Source organism: Triplophysa dalaica, chromosome 17, assembly GCF_015846415.1.
Source record: "Triplophysa dalaica isolate WHDGS20190420 chromosome 17, ASM1584641v1, whole genome shotgun sequence".
Lineage (NCBI taxonomy): Eukaryota > Metazoa > Chordata > Actinopteri > Cypriniformes > Nemacheilidae > Triplophysa > Triplophysa dalaica.
In genome coordinates, this window is record NC_079558.1 from 6,852,455 (window position 1) to 6,859,544 (window position 7,090).

The following is a 7,090-nucleotide window of genomic DNA, read 5'->3' on the forward strand; positions in this document are numbered from 1 at the left end:
TAATTAAACATAATTTTGTCCTTCCGAGTGTAAGAACGTTAAGACAGATACTACACTGAATGAATGACTCTTTAAAGCTATTTTAGAGCAAAGACGGTTTCATCAGATGCACACACCTGGCCCGAAGTTAACTTCTGTTCTGTGTTTGGTTATAATATGACCATTTAAGATTTAATTTATATGAATTGGAATTATGTTAATATTTTATTGTGCATTAATTCTATTAAATTAATTTAAAACTACTCAAGTTATTGAGTTTTCACAGAGGTCTAACAGAAGTTAAAGGAACAATACGGCCTTTTTAGGGGGATCTATTGACGGAAATGCAATATAATATACAAAACTATTTCTTCAGAGGTGTATAAAGACCTTACTTAATGAACAATTATGTCACCGTAACGTTAGGCAAGCGTTGTTTCCAGTGCTACGCCGGACGATAGATAACAACTGAGCCCAAAGCGGAAGTAGCCATGCATACAGTGAATTAGCCGCCGTGTTTTGTACAGAAGCACTAAACGGACAAACAACTCTACAACGCGCCTTTCCTCTTCCCCTCCGCCGCGGTATCATGCAATGGGTCGCGTGATGATCCGTACGAATAGTGCTCTCCGGTTCGGACTTGGGAATGTTTTGCGCCACACAGTAGGCCGCACTCCAGCATGCTCACGTGGTAAAGGGACGATACCTCTTTACCCCCTAAATCTGCTAAAAGCCTTAGTACCGCGGGTCCTAATGAGACGCGTCTCTGCTGGAAAGTCTTTATAATATTAACACTTGTCCTAGCTCCTGCCTGACTTTTATCCTTCTTTTTAAACTTTAAATCCACAAACCTTTTATTTTATGTAATACATAAGACATAGCTCTTTATACAGTCTTAATTTCTAATGCTCGCAAAATCTCTTCCCTGCGTCAACATGAGAACGACATCTTTTTGTACTGTTGTGGCCACCGTGGTGTTTGGACTGAGCGATTTGTGGCAAATCTATAATACAACGCTAGTGGGCGCTGTTAATCAAAAACGGCGCCTTTAATGTTTGGGCCACATAACGTTTGTTTATGTTGTTTTCCGGATGTACGACAAATACTGTCACGAGATCCAAATATATAGAAATCGTTTTAGCTGTATCACTCATCCAAAGTTTTCGGCAAACTTTGTGATATCAGCACAAAAAAAAAAAAATTCATGTGTTTTTGCATTCTGTCAGAATTTCACATTGCTGTTTTGTGACTTGATTGTCTTTCCTGAGGTTTGCTTTTGTTGAAATTTAACAGACACTTAATTAGAACGTTTGCAATACATGTAGAAATTATGAGTAAAGCCAACACTTAAGTGGTGGTCTCTTAGTTGTTTACGGCTTAATATCTATATCCTGGCTATAGACCCCTGAAGTCTTGTCTGCACATCTCAAGAAGTCTTTCCGTTCAATTGGCCTCATTCACTTTCCCCATGCACCTGGGGTCCCGCTGACACCTGTAAACCTGTTTCTGTACATGTATCTTCCTGTCCCTTAGTTCTTTACTCTATGTCTTCACATCATCTCTCAAATTGCTGTTTTCTCATCTGACCCTATTTATTAAAGAGATGCCGGGCTGCACCTGTGTTGCGTTTGTGTGTACGTGTTTATGGACGTGGGAAGGAATGCTGTGGGACGGGATTATTGTTGGATTAATGTACTTTCAAAAAATCCCATCTCCCTTTTTTCACGGTAATCCTTCCATCAGTATAAATCCTGACAGTTCAGAGGAGGCCTTGGAGGTTTGTGAACGCTGAGGAAACAGCAGACCTCCATTCTGATCCCACTTGACTCCAACTTCATCCGATTCCACATGTTTCCTGACACCCACAATTATAGAGTTATTTATGTGATTTTTATTTTTGTGGTCTGTCACAAATAACCAAAGTGCCTAGGTGTGATGAATGTAAAGTTTAAATAATTTATTTTTTAATTGATTGTAAGAATTCAATTTGTCCTTATAGTCAGAATGTATTTTAGCTATGCTTAAATGTTATTCATTTGTACTTTAACTTAAATCACTTTTTTACTGGAGATGTCTGCTTTCAGTGTCCTTCAGCTGAACAATCTTAATAGTTAGAGCAAATTGCCCACACTCATAAGAATGGTCGTTGGCAACGATAGTCTCCAAGAAGCTGTACGTAATCAGAAAGTAAATGCTATTAATCTGGGTTAAAACCTGTAGGATAAGCCCATAACTGAAGGAACTGAACGTTTTAGCCTTTTTTCTTCTGTTTTTCGTCACAAATTAATATGGCTGTGAATAGTTTCAATTGGACAAAGATATCTGGTGATTTGAAACAGTTGGATGAACTCACAGACCTGAGGGAGATTTAGAGGAAGAAATATAAGATGATCTTTTCTCAGGAGAATTTGATTCCAAATACCCTATTCAAATACTGTTGTTAATCCATTCATTCTTAATCATCTCCGGGAAAGGCCGCTGCATATATTTCCACTGTTTTCACCTTGTTTTGATAATCCGGTTGCAATTTATTGGACAGTATTTGCACTTAAAGTGTTCTTGTACCCAACAAAATCCTAGCAACTATACATGTATTAAAAGATAAACTTCATCAAACAATAAAAATCCTGTCATCATTTATTCACCCTCATGTCATTCAAGTCAATATGACTCTCTTCTGTTAAACACAAATGCAGATATTTCGAGAAATGTACTTTTGGTTTTGTGTCCGTATAATAAGAACTCAATGGGGTCTTCTGTTGTTTGGTTACCAACATTCTTCAAAATATCTTCTTTTGTGTTCTGCAGAAGAAAGAAAGTCATAGAGGCTTTTCATGACATGATTAGTAAAGATGAATTTTCATTTTTGGGTGCAATCCCTTTAATATGAAATAGGTTTGATCCGCTAAGACTTTCGATGCAATGTTAGTGTTCTTTGCATATTATAAAGATTCATCTTAATTTATTAATACAATAAACATTTACAATTCCCTGACTCCACAGCCAAGATCCATCTTATACCCTATATATTGTGTCATGTTGGGTGAAGGTGTCTGCTTTACATTCAGCATTCCAGTTTATCCCAAAGGTGTTTAGTGGAATTCCAATCTGGGCTTTTTCAAGTTTTTCCACACCCGACTCATTAAAATTATCAACTGTCTTTTCTTCACAAGGGCAATGTTGTAACTGTAATGATTTTCTAATGTCAAAAGCCAAGTGTAAAAATTAAGAGACAATTCCAAATGTTCATTTAATCAGCATTTCTATATCAAGAAAATCAAACCTCATCGAACAGCAATGTAAAAGACTGACAGCATGACAAGATACTTGAAAACATTGATAAAAATACAGTTTATCACATAAAATATTAATTTCGATATTTTCCTAAATACATATACAAATATTATTGTTGTATTGCTTATAAGGGAATATGAACTTGTTTTCTTTGCCGTGTTAGAGGTCTGAAAAAATAAAGCATCTTTTTTATTTTGACCTGTTCTCCAGTTCTCCTTTTCTGCAAATAGAAGCAATATTTTTTTTTTTAATTTGGACGAAATATTGTCAGTAGGTCACGGAATGAAATCGAAATGATTACTTTACCTAAACATGTACCAACTGATACTGAAAATAATTTTGAAATGGTTTCTCTTTTTTAGTGCGATTATTTAATCTTGAAGTGTAGACATCCAGCAGTTTATTCTTCCTGTGAATCATAAAGTTTAGTTGTAGTATTGCTTATAAAGTGTAAGATGTTTCTGAAGTGTCTGACCTCAGTTATGTTTTGCAGAGGTTGCTGCTACATGCTCCTAAAGCACTTAGATACTTGGTAGAAGACTGTAGAAATCAATATTTTTGCTAAAGACATGTGGATCCCAGAAAAACCCATTTAGTGTTTTCTCTGTTGAGATAGTGGGTCAACATACATCCTGAAAGGATACATTCTCATATAAACAGCACAAAATGAGATTGAAGTGTAGACCTTATTGGCAGGTATCGAATAGGGTCATTAATGCCATCTGACACAGCGGGCACAGAGAGGACATCCTGGGCAGCTCCATTAATCTTGAATGACCAAATTAACGTTGCATGACATGTATGGCCTGACACCGACCATGCCAGTTTTCCTCCTTTTCCACAGAACCGCACATAGGTGACCACATACAAAAGATACAATACAAGAATTCAGGCTGTAAATACTGGATGAAAAAAATCACAGTTTTCTAGGGTGATAACTGTTTGGTGTCCGGATTTCTGTCTGCGCTTTGGACACTTGACTGGCTCTCTGCATTTCGCAAAGCACATACAGGGATTGAGAAATACCAAGCAAGGATGTGATTGTGTGGATAGAGTGCAAGCCAGACAGACTTTCTCCCATGTCCAAAAACTTTAATTGTACTGTTTTATCAACAGACCTTTCAAGTATTTTTTTTAAATACAGGAAAAAAACATGTAATTTTATAGGGGAAACTGTTGTGGTATATTTATGGCACCCCAGCTACCGGTAGAATTCTGTGTTTTAATGGGATTTATTTGTCTATTTTTTAAATACGGTAGAAAAACGTCAGTTTTCAGAAAAAGAAAAAAGAAAGAAAAAACGAGAAAACCATGTATTTGTACAGGAAAAAAATATTTTACAAAATATTTCTGGCGCCCCAGCTATATACATGTATATCTATATACTGTATATAGTAACTATGTTCCACCATAGTTATGGATAAACTGTTTGTCTAACATGTTTAGATTGTCTAAAATGTGATCAGTCTAATTTAATCATGTCATTTAATCAGTGATCATTTGCTGATCACTAAGTGTTTAATTTTAAATTTATTTTTGTTAAAAAATACTAGATAAATATGCCTACACTAGACATTAACACAGTAGTCATTCATCATTAGACACTACTCATGTCTTTTAAAATCTTAGTAAATTGTTTGTTTTTGTTAGTTGCACACGTGTCTTTACTGCCATCAAGAGATCTTATTTACATCAAAGCATGACTCACTTGACCTCCACATTGTTCAGCGTGATCTGAATTACATGGAGCTGTCATAGTTGAGCTGGCTCTACCATCACAGTTATTTATGATTTGGTGACATTTTCCCTTCCAGTGTCCGGAATCTCCTGGAAAATAATTTTCAGCAAAATGTCAAAAGGAAAGGGGATTCGAGGCTGGTTGTCTTTAGCAAGGTCTTTGTGTGTTTTTTATGCCGACTTTTCACTTTATATTGGAAAACATACAGTATTGAATCAAGTCTCGAATTATGTTGTTTATAAGGAAGTATACAGTAAGTCTTTCTTAAATACAATACTCCCTTATTTAAACGAAACATGCATACAAGAAAATGTTTGACATTATTTTGGCTCTCCTTAACAAACCGTAACACTGGATAGTTTGGGAAGAAACTGTGTTTCTCAGTCAAAGAGTAACTGTTCACATAACACAACATGTGATTGTTGACAATCTTATGACTTGATTTCATTCTTGCTTTTTGGTGCCCTAGTTTCTGAGACCAGAATCTTTCCTTATATAAAAACTTGAAGCGACTCGTTCCCACCATCCAATAGAATTTGCTTATTAAAGGAATAGTTCACTCATAAATGTTATTTGGATGGAGGTGCATGTCAGCATCACTAAAGCCATCTGGTATTGTTTTTTTGCATATATACTGTAGTAAACAAATGCAATTGTTGTTCTGGTAGTTGTTAAATGTTTATATTTGACCCATCAATGGGTTAGAACCCAGCACTTTGGGTTGAATCAACCAACTTAACATATAACAGGTTGTGTTTGTTCCTTTTTGACCCAATGCTGGGTTGAATTTTTTTGTTTTTACAGTGTATGATAGTGTAGGTAATATTTTCCTTTAAATGATTCAAGGAATCAGAGGTCAGGGTGAGTTATATCACTTAGTAAAAGTGATAATTGCTTCACCTAGTTGGTTTCCTGTATCTTCTCTCTAATGAAAATAAAGGCCCTGCATTCTTACCATAGAACGGATACATATTAACTCAGAACCATGGCACTCCTGAATCGGTTAAAATGCAATACATTCCAACAAGATTTAAGCAGAGATTTTTCCAGACATTGGGCAAGGGGTCTCATGATGCTGGACAAGCCTGTAAAATAAGAGAGCCACAGTAAGACGATAAGTCTTGAAGAAAAAATGAAAGGCACCCTGTGCCCTAAAAGCTTGTATTACATCACATTTCAGAGCAAAGACTTCCAGAAATCTTTATGTTAATTTTTACCTTCCTGAATAACAAAGCTGCCCTTTGTTAGTATCTAATTCATCCGTTGTTTTCATTTCATGGCAAATATTCATGCATTTGCTCTCAAATGACCTTTAAGTGTGCAACCTGCCCAACACTCCAATTGCAAACTAATAAAATGTTATATTTGTAGTCACACACACACATCATGCACCTCAGTTGAGGTCTAGATGAAAATCTGGGATTTAAAATCCCAAATACAGGTATGAGTACTTGTTACTAGGTAACTAATCAAACAAGGACTTTTTCAGATATCAAAGCTTCCACTGTGTTTAAAAATATTTTTTTTGAGAATCAAAAAATCATGTTCAAAATTGTGAATGTCATGTCAATTTAAGTATAGAAATGAAAATAGTCAATAATAAAATTTGAAAATAAAATTTGTATTTAAGGAGAAAGACATGACAACATTTTCGCTTGTGTTTTACAATTTATTTCTTCTGATGAACACAGAGAAAGACATTTGGAAGAATTCTTGTAACCAAACTGCCGCACTTTTGACTAACACAGTACCATATTTTTCCTACTATAGTTGTCAGTGGGGTCTAAGAACTGTTTGGTTACAAGCATTTGTCCAAACATCTTTCTGTGTTCAACCAAACAAATACATTGATACAGATTTGGAACAATTGAGTGGGTAATTCATGACAGAATTTCCATTTTGTGAAGATTTTTGGATTGTATGGATATATATATATATATACACTTTTACATAAACATGCAGCCTTTACAAAAAGTTTACATGGTAACCATTTACCACGTTTTCTCCCCAGGGAACAGTTTCGCAACATTGTGTTTGTCAGCTCGCAACTGCACACAGTTAAGCATGTGAGTGTGTCTG